Genomic DNA, 26,491 nt, shown 5'->3' on the forward strand with positions numbered 1-26,491 from the left:
TCTTGATACCACCGTAATTAAGCTGGTTATAAGTGACGGGAAAGGAGCAAAGGGAAGGCCAGATGTTATGGGCAACGCCATCTGTGTAGCATTGCCAGGAAGCTGCAGTTTAACACTCCCCAGGGAATCACTGGTCTAGTACCCACAGTTCGCTGGGGGGAGGGGCTGGCAGAGGGAAATAGACGCATGCTCAGTACAGTCTGGGTGAACTGGGGAAGGTACTTTCCTGCCAGTCACACCTGGGAACGGGTCATTGGCCAGAGCAGGCGTGGCCACTGCAAGCAGGGGAAGATTGAGATATTTAATCTCTGAAACAAAGGAGTTCCCTCTCCTACTCTTGCCCTCTGGGCTCCTGGTTCTCTTGTTGCAGGGGATGCACTCTCTTGCTCTCTTGCATTCGCCCACATGACTCACAGCTCTGTGGACCCTGCACAATGGACTAATGGACTGCAGTAGCCTGATGCTGTACTGGACTCAGTTCCAACCTGGAAAGGAAACTGGAAGCTGGCTTTGCTTATTAGAAGCCATCCGTCTCCCAAGGGCAGTTGCAATAGTGCACTGCAAAGGACATCAGAAAGGGGAGACAATTGAAGCCAGAGGAGATAGAGCCACAGACCAAGCTGCCAAGGAAGCTGCCCTAAAACCAGTGGGGCCTTTACACAACTTAGTAACCCTGCCAGATCCCGACCTACCACAGACCCCCTCCTACACCAAACAAGAGGAGGAATTGGCAGAACAGAGGCAAGCCATCAAAGGACCAGATGGTTGGTGGACTCTACCAGATGACAGACTATTGGTCCCAGAGGCTCTAGGTCGGATGTTAGTTGCCCAGTTACACCAGGCTACCCACCTGGGTGTCTCCAAGACTTCTGAACTTCTGCGAGGCAGATACTACATACCAAGCTTAGATAAGATAATTAGAAGTATAGTCACTAGATGTACTGTTTGTGCACAGGTAAATGCTAAGCAAGGTAAGAGGGCACCCTGGGAATTTGGGCCCGGGGAAACTCCCCGGGAGAACACTGGGAGGTAGATTTCACAGAGATCAAGCCACCAGCATCAGGATACAAGTACCTGCTAGTTTTTGTAGACACTTTCTCAGGTTGGGTAGAAGCATACCCTACTAAGACAGAGACTGCCTCCATAGTAGTTAAGAAATTACTCCAGGAGATTATACCTAGATTTGGGCTAACCAGTGACCATAGGGTCAGATAATGGCCCCACTTTTATAGCGAAAATATCTCAGAGTATAGCACAAATCTTAGGTATAAACTGGAAACTTCATTGTGCATACCGGCCACAAAGTTCAGGACAGGTAGAACGTATGAACAGAACTCTAAAAAAGACTCTAACTAAATTTTTCTTAGAAACCGGCGAAAACTGGACCAACCTCCTGCCCTTTGCCCTCTTACAGGCCAGATGCACCCCCTACAGGGAGGGGTTCTCTCCTTTTGAAATCATGTTTGGTAGACCTCCCCCTATCTTACTCAAAATTAGGGAGGAATTAAAAGCTGAAATTCATAACCATTCCTTGCTCAAGTCCTTGCAGGCTCTATAGCATATCCAGAAAGCTACCCATACGCTTGTTCGAGACGTCCTGCCAGTGCCCACCTCGGACCCTGTACATCCCTTTCAGCCTGGGGACTCCATGTGGGTAAAGAAGTTCACTGCTCAAGGACTTACCCCAACTTGGAAGGGACCTTACACTGTCATCCTGACTATGCCCACAGCTGTCAAGGTTGATGGCATCCAGACCTGGCTACACCACTCTCAGCTGAAGGCAGCAGGAGCAGAATGGACCACCGACACCACCTCGGACCCCTTAAAGATAAAACTCTCGCGGGTATCAAAGTCCTAATCTTTTTTCTGTTCTGTACAAATGGGAATCCCCATGAACCAATACTATGGGACTGGGAACTCCAAAATGGGGTCACGGGGCAAGTAATCGTTCGTACTACTGTAGAAGAAAGACAAGTAGCCTTTATCTTTGATCTGTGTTCTTTGATAGCAGTAGGGACCCCACCTGAACCCGCCCCTTTTCCAGTGGGCCGCCAGGGGTTAGGGGGACTTCAAGGAAGTTGTGACACTGTAGGCCATGAGAGGGGATTACCGACAATGGGAGTCTACATTTGCCCTGGCTCTGGGAAGGTTGAGGCCAAGTGCCTGAATTCAATGCAACTTTACTGCCCTTTCTGGGGATGCGAGACTATCTCTACCATCTCAGGATATAGGAAAAGTAATGACCCTCATATAAGCTTCTGGAGTCTCCTCACTGGCCCCTCTTTCCCTTGTAAAATGACAGAATGTAACCCAGTAGAAATAAAAGTCATCAGCAAAGGGGATTTCTATTGGTCAACAGGAAGGACCTGGGGAATAAGAATCTATTCCTCTGGTGTAGACCCAGGAGCTCTCTTCACAATCCAGAGGAGAGCCAAACCAGAGCCTGAGAAGCCTATAGGTCCACTCTCGGCCCTGGCCCTGCCCATATCTGTTAAGCCACCCCAGGCCTTGCCCAATCCACCTGAACCCACCAGAGAAACTAGGGCGAGGACCTCACTTTTACCTCTCAGCTCTTCTCAGGAATCTTCCCTTCTGACGATGTTGGGATTGTACATCAATTCATTAATACCTCACAGCCTATAGTCAGGAAGGACTGTTGGTTATGTTTAGACCCCAGACCACCCTATTATGTAGGTGTGGGAATTTCCCAGGACATCCCCCAGTTCCGGGGGATCAGCCTAGGCCTGTGATTGGCAAACTGCGGCTCGCGAGCCACATGCGGCTCTTTGGCCCCTTGAGTGTGGCCCTTCCTAAGCCTTAGGAGTACCCTAATTAAGTTAATAACAATGTACCTACCTATATAGTTTAAGTTTAAAATATTTGGCTCTCCCACGAACTGACTCTTCTGTAAATACAGATAAGGCAGTAAGGTGAACCAACACGGCCTGCCTTAAAATCAGGACTGTGGCTTACAAAACGGAGGAACAGTGTATCAGAGGGAAATTCAACATTCTCCTGAATTCCGGGTGTGCCAAAAGAAGAGTAGAAGATCTGAAGCACCTGCATTACTGCACATTTTTATTTTTATTTTTTTAAATTACTTTTTCACCTTTTAACTAAGAAAACATTTTTTTTCTTTTCTTTTTTTCCCCCCCATCACCTGATTTTACCCTTTCAACTACTACATTTTTATTTTTAACTAGTATTATTACCGCTACCATTTTACCATTTTTTAAAGTGTCATTTTATTTTGTCTTTATTTTATTTTGGGACTAATGTTCTCCATTCTATTTTCATCGTTCCTTTAGCAACATTTTTCTCTACCTCAATTTGCCTCTGTGCTAAACAATCTTCCCCACTTTTTCCCTTTTGCTGTCCTGTTTCTCTTACCCTACTCCAGCTTTAGATTTTCCCTATTCTTTTTACCCCCTGTCAAAATTTCACCCTACTTATATATCCTACGTCCAATCCCCTGCTCTAAATCCTTATACACCTTTCCCTTATCTTCCTTCACTATCCAAATTTTTTTCTTCTTCTTCTTTTCTCTCTCTATTGTTTTATTGTTGTTTGCTTGATTGACGAGTATATTGGGGGTTCTTTTAGGATTGTTTGTGAGATTAGTCTGCTTATTCTTTTTATTTTCCTGCCCCTCCCCCCCACACCGCCGGTTATTTCTGTGCTTCTGTTTTCCCTTGCGTCGCTTGATATTATTGGTTGTTTGTAGTTTGTATTCATCTCCAGGAATCTGTTGCTGTAATTTGTTGGTATTAGTGGCGGATCTATAGGAGTTTTCTCCTCATATAAATAGTCTCTTCCCCTTTTATACTTCATTCTCTTTTCTCCCTTACTTTTTTTTTTCCTCCTCTTTTTTCCCCTCCCTTTTTCTAATTTCATTTTTGCACTCCTTTTTTTTCTTCTTTTTTTCTTTCTTTCTTTTTTCTCTTCTACCTTTTTCTCTTCTTTCCTCCTTATCTCCTAACTCTCTTAGCTCGGGTGGCCACCTTTATTTGGGGTTAGTAATATCATAAATACATTTGTGTTCAGTGCCTGGTACGTTGTGCCTTGTTGTGTTGTATTTTGTGCCTTTAAATCAACGAAGCAGATTCAAGCAACAGCAGCCTCCTGATCACCACACGCTCTGTCTGGGGAATAGTTGCTGTGTGTGAAGCCTCCCTCCACCAACCAGAAGAGCCACCACAGCTGTGAACAGCACCCACCAGAGGCCCTGCTATCAACGGAGGAGCCGCTGCTACCACAACCGCCAAGGAACAACCACAGCCCGAGGAGCCACTGCCACCCAGGGAGCAGCCACTGCCACCCAGGGAGCAGCCACTGAACGACTCAACAACTAGATATGTCAGCGAGATCAAACATGGGTAGACAAAGAAACCTCCAAAGGAAAGAAAAGGAGGACTCGCCAGAAAAGCAGCTAAGTGAGACAGAGATATGCAACATGACGGAAAAAGAATTCAGAATAAGGGTCCTAGAATACATGCACCGGATGTGCAAGAAGCAAGAAGAAACAGATGAAAAAATCAACTACTTATGCAAGAAGCTAGAAGAAACAGATGAAAAAATCAACAACTTAAGTAAGTCCCAAGAAGAAAAGAAGAGCGACATAGCTGCAATAAAAAACACCATTGAAAGTATCAACAGTAGACTGGGAAAAGCGGAGGACCGAATCAGTGAATTAGAAGACAAGGAAGCAAAACACACTCAAACTGTACTGCAAATGGAGAAAAAAATTAAAAGACAGGAGGAGAGCCTAAGGGAGCTTTGGGACAACATGAAACGAAACAACATACGAATAATAGGGGTGCCAGAACAACAGAAAGATGAACATGGATTAGAAAACCTATTCGAAGAAATAATATCAGAAAACTTCCCTGAGGTGGGGAAGAAAAAAGTCACACAAGCACAGAGATTCCCAAACAAGGTGAACCCGAAAAGACCCACACCAAGACACATCATAATTACCATGGCAAATGTTCAGGACAAAGAGAGAATCTTACAGGCTGCAAGAGAGAGACGGAAAGTTACATACAAGGGATCTCCCATTAGATTATCAAATGATTTCTCAACAGAAACACATCAGGCCAGAAAAGAATGGACGGAAATCTACAAAGTGATGCAAAGCAAAGGAAAAAAAGGCTAAGGGAGTTTATCACCACCAAGCCAGCCATGCAAGAAATGCTAAAGGGACTGGTGTAAAAAGAAGAAATAACAAGCTCAGAAAGAAAGCAGCCACACACACAAAAAGAAATGGCTACAAACAAGTACCTTTCAATAATAACTTTAAATGTAAATGGACTAAATGCTCCAACCAAAAGACATTGAGTGGCTGAATGGATAAAAAAACATGACCCATACATATGCTGTCTACAAGAGACCCACCTCATTAGAAGGGACTCACACAGACTGAAAGTGAAGGGATGGAAAAATATCTTTCACGCAAATGGAAAGGAAAAGGAAGCTGGGGTAGCAATACTTATATCGGACAAAATACATCTCAAAGTGAAGGTCATAACCAGAGATAAGGAAGGCCACTTCATAATATTAAAGGGATCAATACAACAAGAAGATATAACCCTGGTAAACATATATGCACCCAATGCAGGGGCACCCAAATTCATAAAAAAACTCCTGGAAGATATCAAAGGAGAGATTGACAACAATATAATCATAGTAGGGGACTTTAATACACCACTGACATCACTGGATAAGTCCTCTAGACAAACAATCAGCAAAGAAACAGCAATCCTAAATGACTCACTAGATCAGATGGACTTAATTGACATCTTCAGAACACTTCACCCCAAAGCTGCGGAATATACATTCCTCTCAGGTGCTCATGGGACATATTCAAAAATAGAGCACATATTGGGTCACAAGCAAAGTCTCCACAAATTCAAGAAGATTGAAATCATAAAAAGCTTCTTCTCAGACCATGATGGCATAATGTTAGAAATAAACTACAATAAAAACAACCCAAAATACTCAAACACTTGGAAGCTGAATAGCATGTTATTAAATATTGATTGGGTTACCAATGACATCAAAGAAGAAATTAAAAACATCCTGGAAATTAATGACAATGAAAACACAACAATCCAAAACTTATGGGACACAATGAAAGCAGTCCTGAGAGGGAAGTTTATAGCTCTGCAGGCCTATCTCAAAAAAACAAGAAAAAATGGTAGTAAATCATCTAACTCTTCAACTCAAAGATATGGAAAGAGAGCAAGAAGAAAACCCCAGAGTGAGCAGAAGGAAGGAGATAATAAAGATTAGAGCAGAAATAAATGACAGAGAGACCAAAAAAACAATACAGAAAATCAATGAAACCAAGAGCTGGTTCTTTGAAAGGATAAACAAGATTGACAAACCTCTAGCCAGGCTCACCAAGAAGCAAAGAGAGAGGTCCCAAATAAACCAAATCAGAAACGATAGAGGCGAAATAACAACAGACCCCACAGAAATACAAATGATTGTTAAACAATACTATGGACAACTCTACTCCAACAAACTAGACAACCTGGAGGAAATGGACAAATTCCTAGAAAAATACAAACTTCCAAAACTCAATCAGGAAGAATCTAAAAATCTCAATAAGCCAATAACTATGGAAGAAATTGAAGCAGTCATCAAAAAGCTCCTAGCAAACAAAAGCCCAGGACCAGATGGCTTCTCAGGGGAGTTTTACCAAACTTTCAAGGAAGAACTAAAACCTAGCCTCCTCAGATTACTACAAAAACTTCAAGAGGAAGGAACACTTCCAAGCTCATTCTATGAAGCCAGCATCACCCTAATACCAAAACCAGGTAAAGACAACACAATGAAAGAGAATTATAGGCCAATATCCCTCATGAACATAGATGCCAAAATCCTCAACAAAATCTTAGCAAATCGGATCCAACAGTACATCAGAAGGATCATACACCATGACCAAGTAGGATTTATCCCAGGAATGCAAGGATGGTACAACATCCGTAAATCAATAAATGTAATACATCACATAAACAAATTGAAAGAAAAAAAACACATAGTCATATCAATTGATGCAGAAAAAGCATTCGACAAAATCCAACACCCATTTTTGATAAAAACTCTCAGCAAGGTGGGAATAGAAGGATCATACCTCAACATAATAAAAGCCATATATGACAGACCCACAGCCAACATCATACTCAGTGGACAAAAACTAACACCATTTCCCCTAAGAACAGGAACAAGACAGGGATGCCCACTCTCACCACTCCTGTTCAACATAGTCCTGGAAGTATTAGCCATTGCAATTAGACAAGAAGAAGAAATAAAAGGCATCCAAATTGGAAAAGAGGAAGTAAAACTGTCCTTATTTGCAGACGACATGATATTATACATACAAAACCCTAGAGACTCCATCAAAACAACTACTAGACTTAATACATGAATTTGGCAATGTAGCAGGATACAAAATTAACCCCAAGAAATCTAAGGCATTTCTATACACCAATAGTGAACTTTCAGAAAGAGAGATTAGGAAAACAATCCCATTTACCATTGCACCAAAAAAATTAAGATACCTAGGAATAAACTTAACTAAAGAGGTAAAAGACCTCTACTCAGAAAACTACAGGACGTTGAAAAAAGAGATAGAGGAAGACATAAAGAAATGGAAGAACATACCATGTTCTTGGATTGGTAGAATCAACATCATCAAAATGTCCATACTACCCAAAGCAATCTATAAATTCAACGCACTTCCCATTAAAATACCAATGGCCTACTTCAAAGATCTAGAATGAACTCTCCAAAAATTCATCTGGAATAAAAAAAGACCCTGAGTAGCTGTGGCGATCCTGAGAAAGAACAAAGTAGGTGGGATCTCAATGCCAGATATCAAGCTGTATTACAAAGCCACTGTTCTCAAAACTGCCTGGTACTGGCACAAGAACAGACATATAGATCAGTGGAATAGAATAGAGAGTCCAGAAATTAGTCCAACCCAATATGCTCAATTAATATTTGACAAAGGAGGCAAGAACATACAATGGAGTCAAGATAGTCTCTTCAATAAATGGTGTTGGGAAAATTGGACAGATATATGCAAGAAAATGAAACTAGACCACCAACTTGCACCATACAAAAGAATAAACTCAAAATGGATAAAGGACTTAAATGTACGACAGGAAACCATAAAAATTCTAGAAGAATCCAAAGGCAACAAAATCTCAGACATATGCCAAAGCAATTTCTTCACTGGTACAGCTCCTAGGGCAGTTGAAACTAAAGAGAAAATGAACAAATGGGACTACATCAAAATAAAAAGCTTCTGCACAGCAAAAGAAACCATCAACAAAACAACAAGAAAACCCACTGCGTGGGAAAACATATTTGCCAACATCATATCTGATAAGGGCCTAATCTCCAAAATTTATAGGGAACTCATACAACTTAACAAAAAGAAGATAAACAATCCAATCAAAAAATGGGCACCTTTCAAAAGAGGACATTCAGAAAGCCAAGAGACATATGAAAACATGCTCAAAGTCACTAATCATCCGAGAGATGCAAATCAAAACAATAATAAGGTACCATCTCACACCTGTCAGAATGGCTATCATCAACAAATCAACAAACGACAAGTGCTGGAGAGGTTGTGGAGAAAAAGGAACACTTGTGCACTGCTGGTGGGAATGCAGACTTGTGCAGCCACTATGGAAGACAGTATGGAGTTTCCTCAAAAAACTGGAAATGGAACTCCCATTTGACCCTGTGATCCCACTTCTAGGAATATATCCCAAGAAACCAGAAACACCAATCAGAAAGGATATGTGCACCCATATGTTCATAGCAGCACAATTCACCATAGCTAAGATCTGGAAACAGCCTAAGTGCCCATCAGTAGATGAATGGATTAGAAAACTGTGGTACATCTACACGATGGAATACTATGCTGCTGTAAAAAAGAAGAAACTCTTACCATTTGCAACAGCATGAATGGAACTGGAGAGCATTATGCTAAGTGAAATAAGCCAGTCAATGAAGGAAAAATACCACATGATCTCACTCATTCATGGATAATAAAGACCATTACAAACTTTTGAACAATAATAGATACAGAGGCAGAGCTGCCTCAGACTGATTGTCAAACTGCAGTGGGAAGGCCAGAGAGGGTTGGGGGACAGAAGGGAGGGGAGTAAGAGATCAACCGAAGGACTTGTATGCATGCATATAAGCATAACTAATGGACATAAGACACTGGGGAGTAAGGGAGGGCAGGGGATTGTCAAGGGCGGGGTGTGGGGGAAGGACACATATGTAATACCCTTTGTAATACTTATAATATTTTTTTAAAAAGAATAAAAAAAAATTTGGCTCTCAAAAGAAATTTCAATCGTTGTACTGTTGATATTTGGCTCTGTTGACTAATGAGTTTGCCGACCACTGGCCCAGGCAACCTTGGGGGATCTTCAAGGACAAGGTACCTATCTGCTCTCGCCAAACTTTCCCCTCCAACGATCTCCCTATGCAGACTCATGTAATCAAACCCATTGGGGAAATAGTAGCTTCACTACCTATTACCAAGCGCCTGAGCAGACCTGGTTAGCTTGCACAAATGGCTTAACCAAGTGTGCCTCCTCAGACCTATTCAAGGAAGGGGAGGACCCCCTTCTCTGTGTCCTAGTCTATATCCTTCCACAGATTTTTATATACAATGGGAACAAAGGAAGAGCCCTCATGTACTGAGGCCTTTTACCAAACTGATACAAAAGGGCTCCTGTCTTGGTTCCCTTCCTAATAAGCCTGGGTATTGCAGGATCAACTGCTCTTGGGGCCTTGGCTCTAATAAAAGGGGATATGAACCTGAGGGAACTAAGTAAACAGGTAGATATGGACATAAGACACCTCGAAAGTTCTATCTCCCATCTAGAGAAGCAAGTAGACTCCTTAGCTGAAGTAGTATTACAGAATAGACGAGGATTGGACCTTCTCTTCATGAAACAAGGAGGATTATGCATGGCTCTTGGAGAAACTTGCTGTTTTTTTTTTTGTTTTTTGTTTTTAATATTTTATTGATTTTTTACAGAGAGGAAGGGAGAGGGATAGAGAGTTAGAAACATCGATGAGAGAGAAACATCGATCAGCTGCCTCCTGCACACTCCCTACTGGGGATGTGCCCGCAACCAAGGTACATGCCCTTGACCGGAATCGAACCTGGGACCCCTCAGTCCGCAGGCCGACGCTCTTTCCACTGAGCCAAACCAGTTACGGCGAAACTTGCTGTTTTTATGCCAATAATTCAGGAATAATCTGAGAAAGCTTGGCCTTAGTGAGAAGAAACTTAGAAGAGAGAGAAAGAAAAAGGACAATCGGAAACATGGTTCCAAAGAATGTTTAATTGGTCCCCCTGGTTAATTACCCTCTTGTCTGCAGCAGCAGGGCCTCTGGCCTTATTGTTCCTAGCTTTAACCGTTGGACCTTGCCTAGTAAACTGCCTCCTAAGAACCATATAGAAAAGAATCAATTCTGTAAAATTACTGGTCATTAAAGAGCAGTGCAAACCTCTCACTAATGAAGATGAGTCTATGATTTGACTCATGCACATAAAACCAGTGGGGAATGAAGTATGGTAGCAATCATCTCAGGTAGAAACTATAGTTTAACTTTAACCCTGCTGTTTGGCTTCTGTACTTATTTGCTTTGTTTAACAATAGACAAGTTATTTTGATTTTCTGAATCGTATAAATCATCCCATTCGATTGAATACCTTATTGATTGTAATGTGAATATCTCATTGATTGTGATCTTACTGGTTATCGAAGCACATTCTTCTGTACCTGGGAAACAGGACAGCACAATTATCCTAAATTGTCTCAGTGGCCACAGATAATGCGTTCCGGTTGACTCAGTGGTTCCAAGACCAGGACAGCACAATTACTCTAAATTGCCTCGATGGCTCTAGATAATGTGTTCCTGTTAACTCAGTGGTCTCAAGACCTGAGGGCTCTAGATAATGTGTCAACTCAGTGGTCCCAGATAATGTGTTCCTGTCAACTCAGTGATCCGGAGACCCAAAACTACAATTAACATGCGTAATTCTGCTTCTGTAAACTGCTTTTTTGCGAACCAGGTTCCTCATTCCAAACCCTGGGATGTAATCAATACCTTTGTGATCTTTGCCTATAAATCTGGTGGTGGGCATGGGGAGGGCACTGCGAGATTTGGAGTGCATGGCTCCCTCGTAGTCCCCGATTGCAATAAATGTGACTCTTTAATTCGACTTCTTAAGGCGTCCTTCTGTGATTCTCGGGGTACATTACAACAATAAATCTTCCGAGACTGGATTAAGGGCAATGGGACTTTGCAAACCCAAGGATGTAATTCCAAGCAAATAAAGCTTTCTACCACATCTTATCCTACCATGGGGCCTCGGAAATGCTCATCCCAGTGATACCTCAAGAACCCCACTCCCACTATCAATGGGGAAAACCATCCACATGACAGAACCTGGAAGGCACTGGCGGTTTGAAAAGAGAACAAGCCGATGACCTGCTGGACCTTCACTGTGGGGTGACATCTGCATTCTTTATCTGCAGGAAAGCCAGTCAAGGGAGGACTCCTGTAAGAATCTGGGAGGAGGGTGTTTCCTGTCTAAAAGGCTTTGGGCGACTGGGGCTCTGGTGTTGTTGTTTGTTTTGCCCTCTCGTTTCCTGCTCTGCTTCCTCCCTCGGCGGCAGCAGTGCATCTCAGGTGTTTTGTCAGTGTCTTAGGAAAGGCTTTGACCGTACTTGGTGTCAAGTTCTTCGAGTGAACTTGAAGTACATAAACAGGCTCCATTGCTCTCAGAGGTTCTGAGATTTAAGAATTTAAAGAAGCTAAGGTTCTCTTAAGGTTTAGGTCTTAATTGCTAAAACTATTTAGACCAGCCGTGGGCAAACTACAGCCCGCGGGCCGGATCCGGCCCGTTTGAAATGAATAAAACTAAAAAAAAAAAAAAAAAAGACCGTACCCTTTTATGTAATGATGTTTACTTTGAGTTTATATTAGTTCACACAAACACTCCATCCATGCTTTTGTTCCGGCCCTCCTGTCCAGTTTAAGAACCCATTGTGGCCCTCGAGTCAAAAAGTTTGCCCACCCCTGATTTAGACTATTGATCTTACTATTCAGCCGATATCCAATTTAGATGAATTCCACACCACCTCCAGTTTGCTCGACTGTAGAGTGATTTTGTTGCTTATTGAGGCTCTCGGGTTCAGAAAGGGTGTGAATCAGCCTTCCTAAAGGCATCTGGCAAGGTGTCTGCACCAACAGGGGAAGGAGGGCCAGCATGCAGCACCTGCCCGCCCACACCCATCTCCTCATCGCAGCAGTGGCAGCCTTTCATTTGCTAGTTTGCTTTGACTGTTGTTTGTGGCATGTGGCCCTGCGACTTTAGAGCTCTCAGTAGAAGGGAAAATAAACAGTTCCCATAATTCCCTGATAGGCACCTTCCTCTCTCTTTTTCTTGAAGAATATGGTTTCTCTTTCACTATTTATTTACTTATTTATTTATACTTGATTTTTTTAGAGCAGCTTGAGTTTCACATCAAAAATTAAGCCGAAGGTACAGTGACTTCTGATACATCCCCTATCCCCTTCCCAACCTCCCCCATTATCAATGTCCCCGACCAGACCGTACATTTGTGACAATCAGTGAACTCACATGGACACCATTATCACCCAGAGTCCACAGTTTATTAGTTTACATTATGTTATAGGTCACTCTTGGTGTTGTACATCCTATTGGTTTAGGCAAATGTACGACATGGGTCCATCATTATAGCATCATACAGTGATTTCTCTGTCCTAAAAATCCTCCATGTTCCTTCTACCCCCAGACCCCCGAACCCTGACAAGCACCAACCTCTTACTGTCTCCATAGTTTTATCTTTTCCAGAATGTCACAGAGTTGGGATCATACTGTGCACAGACCTTTCAGACCGGCTTCTTTCACTTAGCAATATGCATTTCCAGTTCCTTCATGTCTTCCCGTGGCTCGACAGCTCACTTCTTTTTAGTGCTGAATAATAGTCCATCATCTGGATGGGCCACAGCTTATTTGTCCAGTCAGCTACTGGAGGACATCTTGGTTGCTTCCAAGTTTTGGAAATTATGAGTAAAGCTGCTTTATATATCTGTGCTGGGTTTGCTGTGGACGTAAGTTTTCAGCTCTTTTGGGTAAATACCAATGGTTGTGATTGCTGGATGGTGAGGTCAGAGCATATTTAGTTTAGTAAGCAGTTGAGAAACCCTCTTCCAAAGTGACAGCTTTCTCTCTCTCTCTCTCTCTCTCTCTCTCTCTCTCTCTCTCTCTCGTCAGCAGTGGCCTACATGAATCCGTACATGCATATAGTCACTTAGTGGGGTGGTTCTACGGGACCCCTGTGGACTGGCATTAATCTCTAGGCACACAATTCCAGCAGATGCCCCACGCTCTGTACCCCCACCTCTGAAGTACTTGTGCAAGGCCTGGGGGAGCTGATGTGATTCTCCTGGTCTCCAGTGGCAGGCGTGTGGACTCCACAGCAAGGATGGGAAGTGGCCTCATCAGGGTGCATGTGGAGGACTCTGTCCTCTGAAATATGCAGATGGCTGTTGGCTTTGTGAGGACAAAGACAAACCAGGAGTGTGTTAGCCTTCTCAAGGCAGGGACATTTAATTGGACCTCATACTCTAAGAGGAGAGGAGGGAAAAGTCAGGGCCTGTGTTGGGTGGTCCTTGGGGATAGCTCTCCTGGACAGGTGAGTAGGAAGCAGCAGGGCCCTCCTTCTCGGTGTCCAGAGCGGCCTGCAGCAGGTACTCATGGCGATCACTGGGGGGTGATTCTACCTGGACCACAGTCTCTCGTGCGACTCCTCAGAGCTTCTCTCCGGTGACCCTGACACAGGTGCGTGTGCAGCAGCACAGACGGGTGCCTCAGGTGTCCAGCCTCAGGCCCTGCCCATTGTTTCTGGAGCGGAAGCTCCCAGGTGACTGGTGCACACAGGAAAGCTTGAGAGGCGGTGTCAGAGGACACAGAACACACGCCTTCTCTGCTGAAGACAGCAGTGGCCAGAATTTCATAACTGAGCACTGTGGTTAGTAAGTCGGAGAGCAGACCTGCAGGCCCCCTTGGTGGCTTCAGAGCTGACGTCCTGTAGTACAAAGCGCCATCCACACTGTGACTTAGACACCGAGGAGAGAAGGAGGTGTCCCTAGTGCATCACGAGCACCTCCATGTTCTCCTGCTGTGCCCGTGGCTGTGGGACAAGTGTTCCCTTTGTCCGCATTAGCACGTCTGACTTGTCGGAGCAGCCACACGTGTATAACCAGTTCAGCCTTCACCACCAAGTTCAGAATAGACTATGTGGACGGCGCCCAGTTCCTCCAGTCAGGCCTCCTGTGATGCGAGACTCGGCCTGGCAGGCGTCCCACATTCCCGGCGCCGTGTGCGTCATCTCCTGAGTCACCGTGAGCCATCACCTGCTGGTGCTACCAATGAGCATATTTGGAGACGAAAAGAGGAGCGTACCTGAGCCCGTCAGCTCAGGGCCGTCTTACGAGGACCCGCTTTCCTGGTACAGTGCGTTGTCACCACAGTCTGTCGTAGGAGTTTGGCTTTGATCTCGCTCTGCCCACGCAGGCGAGCAGCAGTGGAGGTGCTCCTTCTTCAGCCCTGCCCTGCATCAGCAGTGCGTGTGCGCTGTCCTCCACGCCCCTCCTCCCCAGTGACCGGTGGACTTCAGGCCGAACAAGGGCCCACACGCATCCTTGTGCACTCCCCTTTGACCCTTTGTGGTCGGCATGGTGAGGAGCTGCAGGGCTCCCAGGCTCCTGTCCTCCCCAGCCCCAGGGAACGCGTCCACATTCCACCCTGTGGTTAGCACCCAGCCTAGCTGAGGGCAGCAGCCGCCCTGACCTGGGCACAGCACAGGCTCTGGGGTCACAGCCGAGACATCACCAGGTTGAGTTACAGCTACTCGCTGGACGAGCTGCTGTGCAGGGAGACAGCACCCTCCCCATCCCAGGACGTGGGAGCAGGAGCAGTGGGGCAGGCTGCTTCCTCCCAGTCCTCCCGCAGGTGCCCCCTGGCCAGCTGTGCCTGGTGAGCGGGAGAGCCTGGGCCCAGGAGGGAGCCTCAGGAACACTGCTGTGTGAGCTGGCGGAATACAATGCCCTGAGTGTCTGCCCCCCCCCCGCCCCCCCACCGTCATTTTAGAGGGAAAACTTAGGAGGCTACAGATATTTAAAAGCAAGTAAACAACCAAATGAGAGATAGAGAGAGAGAGAGAGAGAGAGAGAGAAGGAATGAGAATGAGAGAGAGAATTCCAGAATGCTGTGTAAGCCAATGCTTTCAATCCTAGGATTTTATACGGAGAAAGGTTTCTCAGAGGTGTTATCCCATGAGGTGCTTGTGGTTGGGTGGGTGATGAGGGTGTGTCTCTGAGCCTTTCTCCTGTTTTCTCAAATCTTCCTCGTCCTTGGTGCTGTCTCCCTCCCTTGAGAAGAATGGAACTCCTGAGTTCATGTGCCGGCAGGCGGGTTAGGCTGCCACCTTCTGGCCTTTGTTAGAAGGCACCTAAAAGAGCTGGAAAACAGAAGAGAGGACTGGGCGTGGAGTGACCACATACCTTCTTTCATGGTCTTTTAAGTTTACTTTCTATAGATTTCCTTCAAGACACAGGACACAGCCTTCTTCCAGTTCAATATGCATCTCTCCCACCCACACATAGGAGAATGTGTGATAAAATAAAAGGAAATTCAATTCTATCACATATTGAATGATCACATGTTAAATTACATGCTATCCAGTGTGTATGGATGCATCTATTTGACCTCCTCCTAATGACCAAACGCCTTGACATGTGCTCTTTTAAAGGTTCCTATTCGTACAAGTTTAAATCCGCAGTCAGTGCCTCGGAGACATTCTTCCTCACTAAGTCAAGCTCCATAAGGGGTCGCAGGCTTCCCGGGGGCTCCCGACCTTCCCCGTCAGGGCAGATGCAGACTGAGGGGCAGATGTCCGCGCTGGCGACGAGAGAATGTATTGCTAGTGATGGGCTCCTGTTTGTGCGGCTTGTTGTTAATGCACCTGTGGTAGTTACTGAGTGCCTGTTGTGTACAAGGCACTGTTTCAGGGGGTGCAGAAATGAGTAACACGTACAAAAATCACCTACCCACCCCTTGGAGCTCGCACTTTCGTGGGAGGAGACAGACAAAATGAAGTGTAGTAAGTGCTGTGGGTACAGGTAATGCAGAGAAGATGGTGGGCTTGGAGGGCTTGACGTGATAAACGAGCACCCAGGGGAGACGCACTAAGAGGCTGAGTGGGGATGAAGAGCTGAGAGGGGCATGTTCAGGTGGAAGGCCCGGCGGGAGCAAAGGCCCCGAGGAAGGCGAGCCAGGAGGCCTGTTACTGGGCTGAGAGAAGTGGAGGCCACAGAGGGGAGTGGCGCTGAGGGAGGAGCAGGGGCTGCGTTGGGTCAGGGAGGGCAGGCCACCCCAGGGCGCTGAGGACCATTTAGCTACCGATGTCCTCGTGTGTTTCAGAAGGGTCACTGTGAATACTCACGCCCCATCTCACTGCTGCTCCCGGGATCATCTCTCCAATAGCTGCAGCCAAACACTCGTTTCAGGCTCTGACTTAGGAAAATCAAATCAAGGAACTGAGAAGCCAGGCTATTCAAAGGATCATTCACGCGGATGTTTAAAAGATAACAGTAATGTTGGAGCCAATGGGGTGATCCCGGGATTACAGCTGACAGGACGGCCATCGCTGAGCCTGTGCCTGGCTCAGGAAAGACTCGGAACTTCTCGTTGAATGGAGAGTAGATGGGCACGCGGCGCCTTCCAGCCCGTGGTGTGAAGTCAGCTTCCTACCTGAGGGACCCCTGGAGCAGTCATTGCGAGGCCCGCTGACTGGCCCGTGAGGAGGCTGACCAGCTCTCAGGGCAAGAGGAGGCAGACCCTGCCGCTAGGCACCAGCGTCAGTTGCTGCTCTGAGCTTTCTATGGGAGGACGGGTCAGGGCGCTTGTGGAAAGTGTGGAACGGGAACCACTCTGTGCGGCTGGGGCCCTGCAGGAGGGGCCCAGGCCCAGGGGAGGGCCTCCTTACCCGCCTCAGGTGCCGGAACCTCCTCCTGGGCAAGTCTGTCCACAGGTGCTTTCGTGGAACGTTGGTCTGCGTCACTGCACTTCTTTCTTATAAAAGGGCTTTATATTAGTGAGCTGAGGAATACGTTCACGGCTCTAACATTGTGTTGTGATGCATACCTGAATGGTTCTGGAAAATGAAACGGCGCAGGAGGTGACTGACTACACATTATGTCTAAATGGAATGCACCGTATTTATAGGGAAGGAGTTGCTTAACGCTGAGCAGGAAAACGAGAGGAACTGGTGGGCGTACTCACTAAGGAGTCCCAGGTGAGCGGAGTTTCTAATGCGGGGCTTCTCTTCCCTCCTAACGGGAAAGGTCCTTAGGAAGCCGCGTCCGCAGGCTGTGCCACGGGATCCGCAGGCTGGAGGCGCTGGAGAACGCACGCACGCACGCATGCACGACACTGCTCTTACTGGAGGAAGGAAAGACCTCATTCATGCTTTAGAGGCATTTGATGCGCAGGTGGAAGATGCCAGGTCCCGTATATCGTTCTAATACTTCATATTAGCATATAGAGGGCATGGATCATTTGTTTTTAAATGGCTGGAAGTTAAAAATTGGATTTTATAGTTTTATAACTAAAAGAATGGCATAGACCTCCAAATACATCATTTGGTATATCTTTTTTATTTTAGCAAAAGAGTTGCTCATATTGACAAATGGCTTAAGTTTTTATCATTTATCTCTTGTCTTACTCAATAATAGCAATGAAAAGGTTAACCAGTATTCACATCCAAATTCAGAGAGCCGGTTGTTAAACTTTACTGCACACCACTGTCACGCTCCCCGCCGCGCCCTCCCCCCAAACACCTGGGCTCACTGGTGCCCATCCTGACTGTTCTGAGGTGTCTCATTTCTGTGCAGATCCGAGCCTGTTTTCCGGAATAGGTGGTCACACCTGCTCCAGGGGGTCCTTTTTCCTCCTCTACAGAGCATGCTTCAGCTTCTTCTGCTGAAGAGGTAACGGTAACTTCTGGGGGACCAGCCCATGGTGTCCAGGTGCTTTCAACGCCCCAGTGCAAGTTGCAGGGAGAACCTTTGGTGCCATAGTTACTCAGAGGAAGAGCCACCTGGGTGTGAGCAGCCGGAGCTCAGGACAGCTCAGGACATGGTCTGGAGGGAGGGACAGATGAACGCAGGCTGCGTTGCTGAAATGAGAGACTGTCGTGGATGCAGCGTTGGGGGCAGAGCCGGAGCAGGCCTGGAAGGGGCGCCTGCTTCCGAGTGGCTTGTCTAAGCTGGAGGGGGAGTGGAGAAGCGTGGTGGGAGGAAGGGGAGAGGGATAAAGTGTTTCTTCACCTACGTGGCACGGGGGACAGCTTTTAAACAAAGAGGGTGACCCCAGAGGCCAGAGAGCGCAGACACAGTTGACACGGGTTAGATGCATCCATTCAAGAGATGCTCCTTTTTCAGTCTGTCCCTTCCCTCACCCACCCTCACCACAGGTGCAGTCTCAGTTCTGGAAGATGCTGACTTAACTGGAGTTGGGAAGGCGCCGTCAGGGAGAGATCACGAGACACCCTTTCCTGGACGCCCTGTCTCACTGAGTGTCGCTGTCACAGGGTGGCTGCAGGAAGGGTGGGGACAGTGACACGGCCTCCCACACATCGCACCATACCCACGCTCTCAGGGGCCGATGCGTTCACTCGGTTCTTCCAGGTGTGAATCTTAGCTCTTCGCACTCAACACAATGCTCGTGGGAGGTGAGTGTGCCCGGTGCAGGGAGCAGGGGTGGGCTCTTGCAGAGCGCCGTGTCCTGGGTACACGCAGCCCCCGCAGCGGGCACCGGCTCCTCCTCACTGCAGCCCTGCCCTCCATGTTGGCCTCTCAGAGGAGAGCGGCGCAGATACGCTTAAGCATGGGGATCATGTGAGTTGTTCGGGAGCCCAAGGCTTCCGCTCAGATGGAGAGACTCAGCGACTGCCACCGGGTCTGGCTTGGTTTTGCGCTGGCTTCCTGTCATGACTCAGCGTGAACAACAGGACGCGACTGGAGCAGGTCGAGGAGCAGCTCTTTACTCCCCCCTTTGCAGCCTCTATGACGTGTGCACTAGCGAGGACATTTGAAGAGGAGAGTGCACAAACTTTTGTGCAGGTGGTTGGTCTTGCAATGTTTTTCCCCTGAAAATGCACTTTAGCAAACTAGCCACTGGGTGTCACAGTTGTGATATGGATGGAAGCACATAGGTTTGAGTCTTAGATCAACTGTATCAGTAATGATTGTAAACACGTTTTTTGGTAAATATTTAAAATAATTCCCATAATTTCTTTTATCGAGAAGCTTGCTTTTTAAAGCTATGCTGGATTTGGTCTTCAAAGGGTAAACATATGCAGTCCATGACTGGGGGTCTTTCTGTAGGTGAAGCATTTTGACAAATATGAAGGGAAGATGGTTGACACTTCTAGAAACACATTTATACAAGTTATCTTGTCACCTGGGTCATTAGTAGATGCAATTAAAGTGATAAATGTAGGAGAAGAGAGCCCCACAGGCAGGCCTGGGCCGTGGTGCCTCACAGGTGTGGGGTTCCTCTACACTGAAGGCCACGCGTCGCAGGCTGCCTGAGGAGACTTTTAAAACCCTAAGTGGGACCATATTCTTCCCACCTTCTCTCCTTCTGACCCTTTCCCCGTCCCCTGCTTAATACCCGTCCGTGACCTCATAGAACCCTAACTCCTCACGGCCCTGGGGCCCGATGCCCGGGCCGCCTGCCTCCCCGCACAGGCCGGTCAGCTGCCAGGTGGGTCTCGCCACGGGCGCTGCTTTGCCCGGCCTTCCATGCCCTCCCTGCCCCGGAATCAGCCGAGCCACTCTCTGCAGCCATCACACAGGCCCCTCTCCCTTTCCTCGGAGCCGGAACATTCCTCCTCTGCAGCCATCACCCTTGCTGCTGCTTTTTAGACCCTTTCGTGGCGCTTTCTCTTTTCTCCATGGGCTCTGCAGTTTCTAGTTATATGCTTGTGTTTATTTGCTTATTGTCTGTATTCCCCTTCAGATTTTAACTACTTTTGAGCAGAAATTCTGCCAGCACTGCACACTCAGGCCGCCAGGACAGCGATTTCCACAGGTGTGTGCTCCGTCAGTTCTGACTGAGTGACGGGGAATGAAGGCCTCTCCCTCAAGCTGGTGCTCTGGAAGTTCCAGGCATCGCCTCACTCCGGTGTGGAAGGTCAAGGTTGGTGTTCAGACACGTCGGAGAGCCAGAGAGGAGCAAGTAGGCTTGTTTGGGGCAGAGAGTCACGGGAAATACTTGTTTTATTGGGGGTTATATCTGTGCTAAAATTAGGAAATGTGTAAAAACACAGATTGTACCTGGCAGGCAGTCCCATGCATTCACTAAGAGCTCAGCTGTTAGCTCAGGTGCTGGGGTCCAGCCCCAGCGGGTCCAGGGGTTCCCAAAGGTGTGGACGGAGTCGGTGAAGAATGAATGACATGGAGGCAGTGTTCAGGTGATCATCATAGCCAGGTTCTTCCTAGCCAGGTACCTCTCTTTATTCTCATCTAACATCTGTATATATACTATTTGGTCCCAATCCTATGCATTCTATACAAAAGGCCAGGGGGCTTCCCATCTCCATTCAAAAGTTACTCTATTGTTCCACTAAGTTACAAGGAAGTAACTGTAGGAGGTCACTCCAAGCAAAGATCAAAGCGACCAACCACCCCTCTGACACTCAGTTAAAGGGTTTACTGATAAAAATCCTCACCTGGGGAAACAACCTTTCTCAGAGAGGTGACCTTGGTTAAAACACAGAGCACTTAAAAAGGGGAGCAAACATACCAAAAACAGCATGCCATATACGCCAGGTCCCTTGAGACATCCCTGCAGAGACTGCCTCAAGCAGCCAGGGTGGATCGGCTTCCAGCACTCGGGGAGGTGGTTAGCTTGGGTCGTCCGAGAAACAGAAGCCCAGGAGACACGACAGATGCCGAGAGATGCATGCGGAGCAATCATTGCGATGGAGCTGGGGGGCGGGTGGGCGAAGCCCTTCGCCTGGAACCCAGGCTCTGGTGGCGGTGTTCCTGCCCGGGGAGCTGTTCACGGTGGTGTTTCTGGAAGGTGATGGGAGCGAGGAGTCCCACACACCACTTTGTTGACAGTGCTTTTTCTTCTAATTAAACATTTTATTCCCCAATAACATACAAAGGGGCGTGAGTAGATGTCACATTCATGCTGTGTTAGAATGAATGTCCGTATGTCCACCTGGTTAGAAAAGGCACCTGCCTGTGCCTGGGCCCGGGAGCCCCTCTGCCCTCCTTTGAGCTTCTCTCTGGCCCCGTTTTTGTGAATCATCACTACTCTTTACTCTTTTATGAGGGAGATGTATGTCTTTAAACTCAGTATTGTTTATTTTGCCTCTTCTTGCATTCTACAAGTGATGGGATTCTCTTCTTTCCGTCAATATTAGGAACTTCCTGTGCTGAAACCCCCTGTGTGGCCAGGTCACTTTCTCTGCTCTCCAGTGCGCACTGCTCAGGCGGATTGTTGAGGTGTCCACTCTCGTGTCGGTGGGGCTGTGAGCGGCGGTCTGGGAGCTTCCTTGTCAGGGTTCCCTGTGTGACATGGGTGAGTTTCCCTGCCACTTCTCGGGGAAGTCTGGGTCCCCGGAGCGTGCATGTCTGCTCCCGCAGGGCGTGGCTGTCATACAGGGGTCTCAGCACCCCGAGGAGCCTGTGGGAGTCATCAAGGGTGATGACTGCAATTAGCCACTGAAGATGGAATGCCTTAGAGCTGAACACTGGCAGCTTCCGTAACCCTTTCTGGCTGGGGGTAAACTGAACATGAATGTATTTTAAGATGATAGACCTTGAGAGAGTTTAGTTAAAGTGTAGAGGAGATGGCAGCAGATGTCTAGGAACAAGAGTCCTTGCATGTCCCACACCCATGAACTACCCTACCCGTCCACCTCTGGTGCGTGGGGAGCGCAGCCACAGCTCTGCTCGGCGTATGTAAACCCCCGGGATAAACTGACCCAGTGGTGAAGGTCAAAGGGGGAAGCCCGGTCACGCTTCACGGTAACCAGTGGGATTTCTAAGCCACAGTGAGCACTTGGGAGGCTGGGTGTTGCCAGAGGATTGGGTTGGCGGAATTCCTCCTTTGCTAGTGGGAGTGGGGTTCTCGCGATATCTTCAGAGAAGGGACTTTCTAAGACTCACACGGGAGAATGAATGGTTTTTATTTGTGTAGAGTTGCATCCCTCAGTTTGCAAAGCCCCATCGTCCTTAAACCAGTCCTGGAAAAGGTGCCGCTGGGGGTTCAGCAGGGCCAGAGGTGAAGCCAGTGTCCAGAGTTCCCGTTGCATGGTGGAGCGGGGGCTGATGTGGCATCAGCTCATTATAGTCCACTAGTCCATCGTGTGGGGCCCGCACAGCTGCGAGCCACCTGCGTGAACAGGGAGCACGCCCCCTGTGCAAGAGAGACAACTCCCTTGCTCAGGAATCGAGTGTCTCAGATCTCACACCCAGCAGTGGCCACGCCTGTTCTGGCCACGGACTTGTTCCCAGGTGTGACTGACAGGTAAGCATCTTCCCAGACCTCACTGGGCAAGCGTCTAAATTAAACTGCCTTTGTCCCGTCCCTCCCCGCACTGATCTATGGGAAGAGACTTGGAGAATGTTAACTGCAGTTCCTGGCAGAGCTGCACAAATGGCAGGCCTGTGTTCTCTGGTCTCCCCTTTGCTCCTTTCCTGCTAAATGACAGCACGGCTGTTACAACGGTATCATGGGGAGTGGGAGTTTCTGGGAAAAGAATCACCCAGCATAAAACATAGGTACATGTGTATCTGTGAAGAAAGCCATGGCTATCTTCATAGCTTCTTCACGAGAGCACTTTGTGTTTCAAAATTGAGTGTCAAAATTTATGGTGGGGATGACCAATACTTAGAACAATTTGGGGGCATTTTTCTCAGTGTTATACTCTCCACACCTTTGAGACTCCTGGGAATACTGACATGAATTGCGTTGGAAATCACCTGGAATTTATACTTTTAAATTTTCTTTATTAACTATCTCTGAAAATATTTTTATTTCATCTATTATATAGTCAAGTCACATGCATTTGTTAAATTAAAAAAGTTTCCTCCTGTCACCTCTTATCTGACTGTATTGAGATATTTTATTGGGTTGGCCGAGAAGGGAGAGGCACATGAGAGGGAGAGAGCGAGAACATAAAAAGGAGGGAGAGAGGGGGATAGATAGATAGATAGACAGACAGGCAGACAGACAGATAGAGCAATGTGGAACCCAGGATGGAGGGAGGGAAAGAGAGCAAGAGAGAGGGAGATGGTGGACAGGGCAGCGTGGTCAGTGCTAATGAGGAATGGCTGACCCTAGCAGCCAAGAGTCTAGTCACAAGCTAAAGAGCAGCAGGTCCCAGCCTGTGTGTGTGACTTGCTCTTCGCTGGAGGAAAGGAGGAGGCAGAATTATTCATTGCTTTATGTCCTCCTCCAAGTTCCCTGGAAGAATAGGAGGCAGGATTTTCATCTTGTGCTTTATCTCTGCTGAGGCTGAGCACACGGTGGAGAAAAGGGAGGGGAGGGAGGGCAGGCCTTGTGCTGCAGGCGATGGCATCCGTGGGGAGTGTCAGTCTTCGGTAAGGTTAGATCACACATGCTCACATCGTGCAATGCTGCCCACAGCTTTCAGGACAGGACCTGCTGAGTGGCTGTGGAGCCAGAGCAGCAGGTTCCCCAGGTGGCCCAGGTGCAGCCAGCTGCCTCTCAGGTCTGTGCAGGCGCAAGCACTGCGTTTGCACAGCCACAGACCCGCCTCACGGAGAGTTCTCAGGGTGTGTCCGCAGTGAAGGGACTTCTTGACTGTCTATCAATTACACTGTACACTTTAAATGTGTTACAGTTTTATTTGCCAATTTTATTTATCTAAGGCTGAAAAAAGGAGTCCTTTACATGACAAACACTGTCCGTTGAAATGCATGGTTGACAGTCTTGATGCTTTCAGGTCATCATTTCCTTCTGACTAAAGTGGAACAAAATTGCCTGTTTAAGAGGATGATTGGAGCTGAAGTTGTGAAATGGATTTGCAGATTTGTGTCCAATTCCCCTGCTTGTCGACTTTCCCGATCCCCAGGCCCACTCCCCGTGCCTGCTCCGGGGGAGCACTGCTCCGGGGAGCACTGCGCCCTGATGCATCTGTCTCGCGGCTGCGGGCTCTGCTCCGCTGCCTTCTCCATCCCCGAATCCTCCTCCTCCTAGTCTCTATCGCAGCCAGTCAGACAGAATGACAAACAGTGCAGTTGTCGGGGACTGGAGCGTGAGTTCGGGAGGTGAAGGGGAAACGCAGACAGACAGATGATGCCCCTCTGCAGGTAGGAGCATCTCACCCAGAACTATTTACATGGCAACTCATTCTTGAGATTGTTAACTCCATCCAGCCGTGGGCTCTGCCTCTGATGTTCTCTCCTCGAGTGCCTCATAGATGCGCGCAGGCCCTTCAATCCCTGACATCCTGCAGCGCTTGCCTTCCGTGCCGTTGGCTTGGCCCTGGGAGAGCCACAACCTCATTTCCTCTCTTTCCTCCTGTGCACACTCGGAGCGACTGTGTTTACTTGCTGGCATTTCAGCCAGACCCCCGCGGCATAACCCAATCACTCGACTCTAGGCTTGCTGCCGGGTAGTCAAGGCCGCTAGTCATCTGCGCCCCTTTGTGAGTTCCTTTTGTCCGTAGATTTGCATTCGTAGGAGGCATTGGTGTCGCTGCCGGTGATCCCGTGGTCACTCGGTGCGGTCGGTGATGAGTGGAGGGCGCCGGGTCCCTTCTGGTCGGTTACAGACGCTGGACCAGAGCCTCGGGGAGGAGTGCCCAGCTGGCTGGGCAGAGCAGGCCTGCAAGGCTGTGCACATCGCTCTGCAGGACAGCCCTTTATCGTTTTCAAAGACACTTTGGTCTTCCATCTGCAATTTATTGCTTTCTGGTGCGTTATACAAATAAATGTGCATTTATGTATTACTTCCGGTGATACAATCGCCCTCTTTAGACCATTCCGTTGTTGAACTTCAGTTGGCCCATTAACGTCAGGTGATGACTGACAGATTTCAATGACGGCATCGAGCACCGATGCTGTGCTCTCTCTCTCTGTTGCTGAGCGAGGAACAGCAGAGACAGAGCACATCTGGCTTTTACTCGTTCTTAGTTTAATGCCATTGACAAGTGTCGGTATTTTGCTGTGAGGTAACAGGGGGATAGGTGCTGCTCAGACAATGACAACTGTCTCCTGTGCGAGAGGCCCGGTCGGGTGGGCTGAGACAGCCTCGCACCCGCAGGGCAGTGCGCATGAGCTGCAGGCTACGGGCAGGGCTGGCGCCCAGGGCACAGCGGGAGGGAGGCTGGCCGTCAGCTCCACCGAGAGGTGACCTTGAACTGCTCCTTGAAGGAGCAGGTGTTTATCAGGTAGATAAAGAGGTTGGTAGGCATGGAGGTCCAGGGTAGGGGGTCTCCAGGCAACAGGTTTTGAGAAAGAATAAAATGCTAAACCCTGAAGTGAGCAGCCTAGGAGGTGAGCACAAGAGGGAGGAGACGAGGCTGGAAGGCAGCAGTGGCTGAGCAGGGCGGTCACCCAGGATCCCAGGGAGCTCCATCCTTGCTTCGTCACTCCATCCCCAGAGCTCGGGGTCCTTGACAGGCTCACACACGGGTGCCTCTTAAGGAAAAGGGACTGTAGGTTGTCTGATTAGAGGTGAGGAGGATTATCTAAGAAGCACGCACACATGTCCATGTAGGGGAGTGTCAATCCATACATTTTAGTTGAATGAAAGAATCGACCAAGTGCTGTCTATCTTAGAAAGAGAAACTACTAAAATTTATCCAAAAATGTGAAAAAGTGATACTGTAAGGAAATTTAAGGGCAGGTGAGATGAGGAGACATGCTCCCTGACTCAATGTAAAGTGTGTGTGTGTGTGTGTGTGTGTGTGTGTAGTAGCAACAGAGACAGAAATAGGCAGCAGAAAAAGAAGGGGACCAGGGAAACTCAAAACAAGATTGAAAAAAACCGTTGTGATTTGCTCAAGGTGGCAGTAGATAAGCAGTAGATGTGGGACATGAATTTGGATGTGACATTGGGATCAGGAGTCCCACCTGTGGGATCTCGTTGTCACCATTTGCGTCCTGTTCCTTGTGAATGCACAGTCGCGTGGCTGTTTGGTGAGCCTCTGGAGGCATGTCCCGCGTGGTCAGCCTAGGCCAGTGGTCGGCAAACTGCGGCTCTCGAGCCACATGCGGCTCTTTGGCCTCTTGGGTGTGGCTCTTCCACAAAATACCAACTTCTGTGCATGGGCCACGAAGTTTCAATCGCATTGTACGTGAATGC

Source organism: Myotis yumanensis, unplaced genomic scaffold (genome assembly GCF_028538775.1).
Source record: "Myotis yumanensis isolate MYYU_CA2020_CCGP unplaced genomic scaffold, mMyoYum1.0.hap1 SCAF_15, whole genome shotgun sequence".
NCBI lineage: Eukaryota > Metazoa > Chordata > Mammalia > Chiroptera > Vespertilionidae > Myotis > Myotis yumanensis.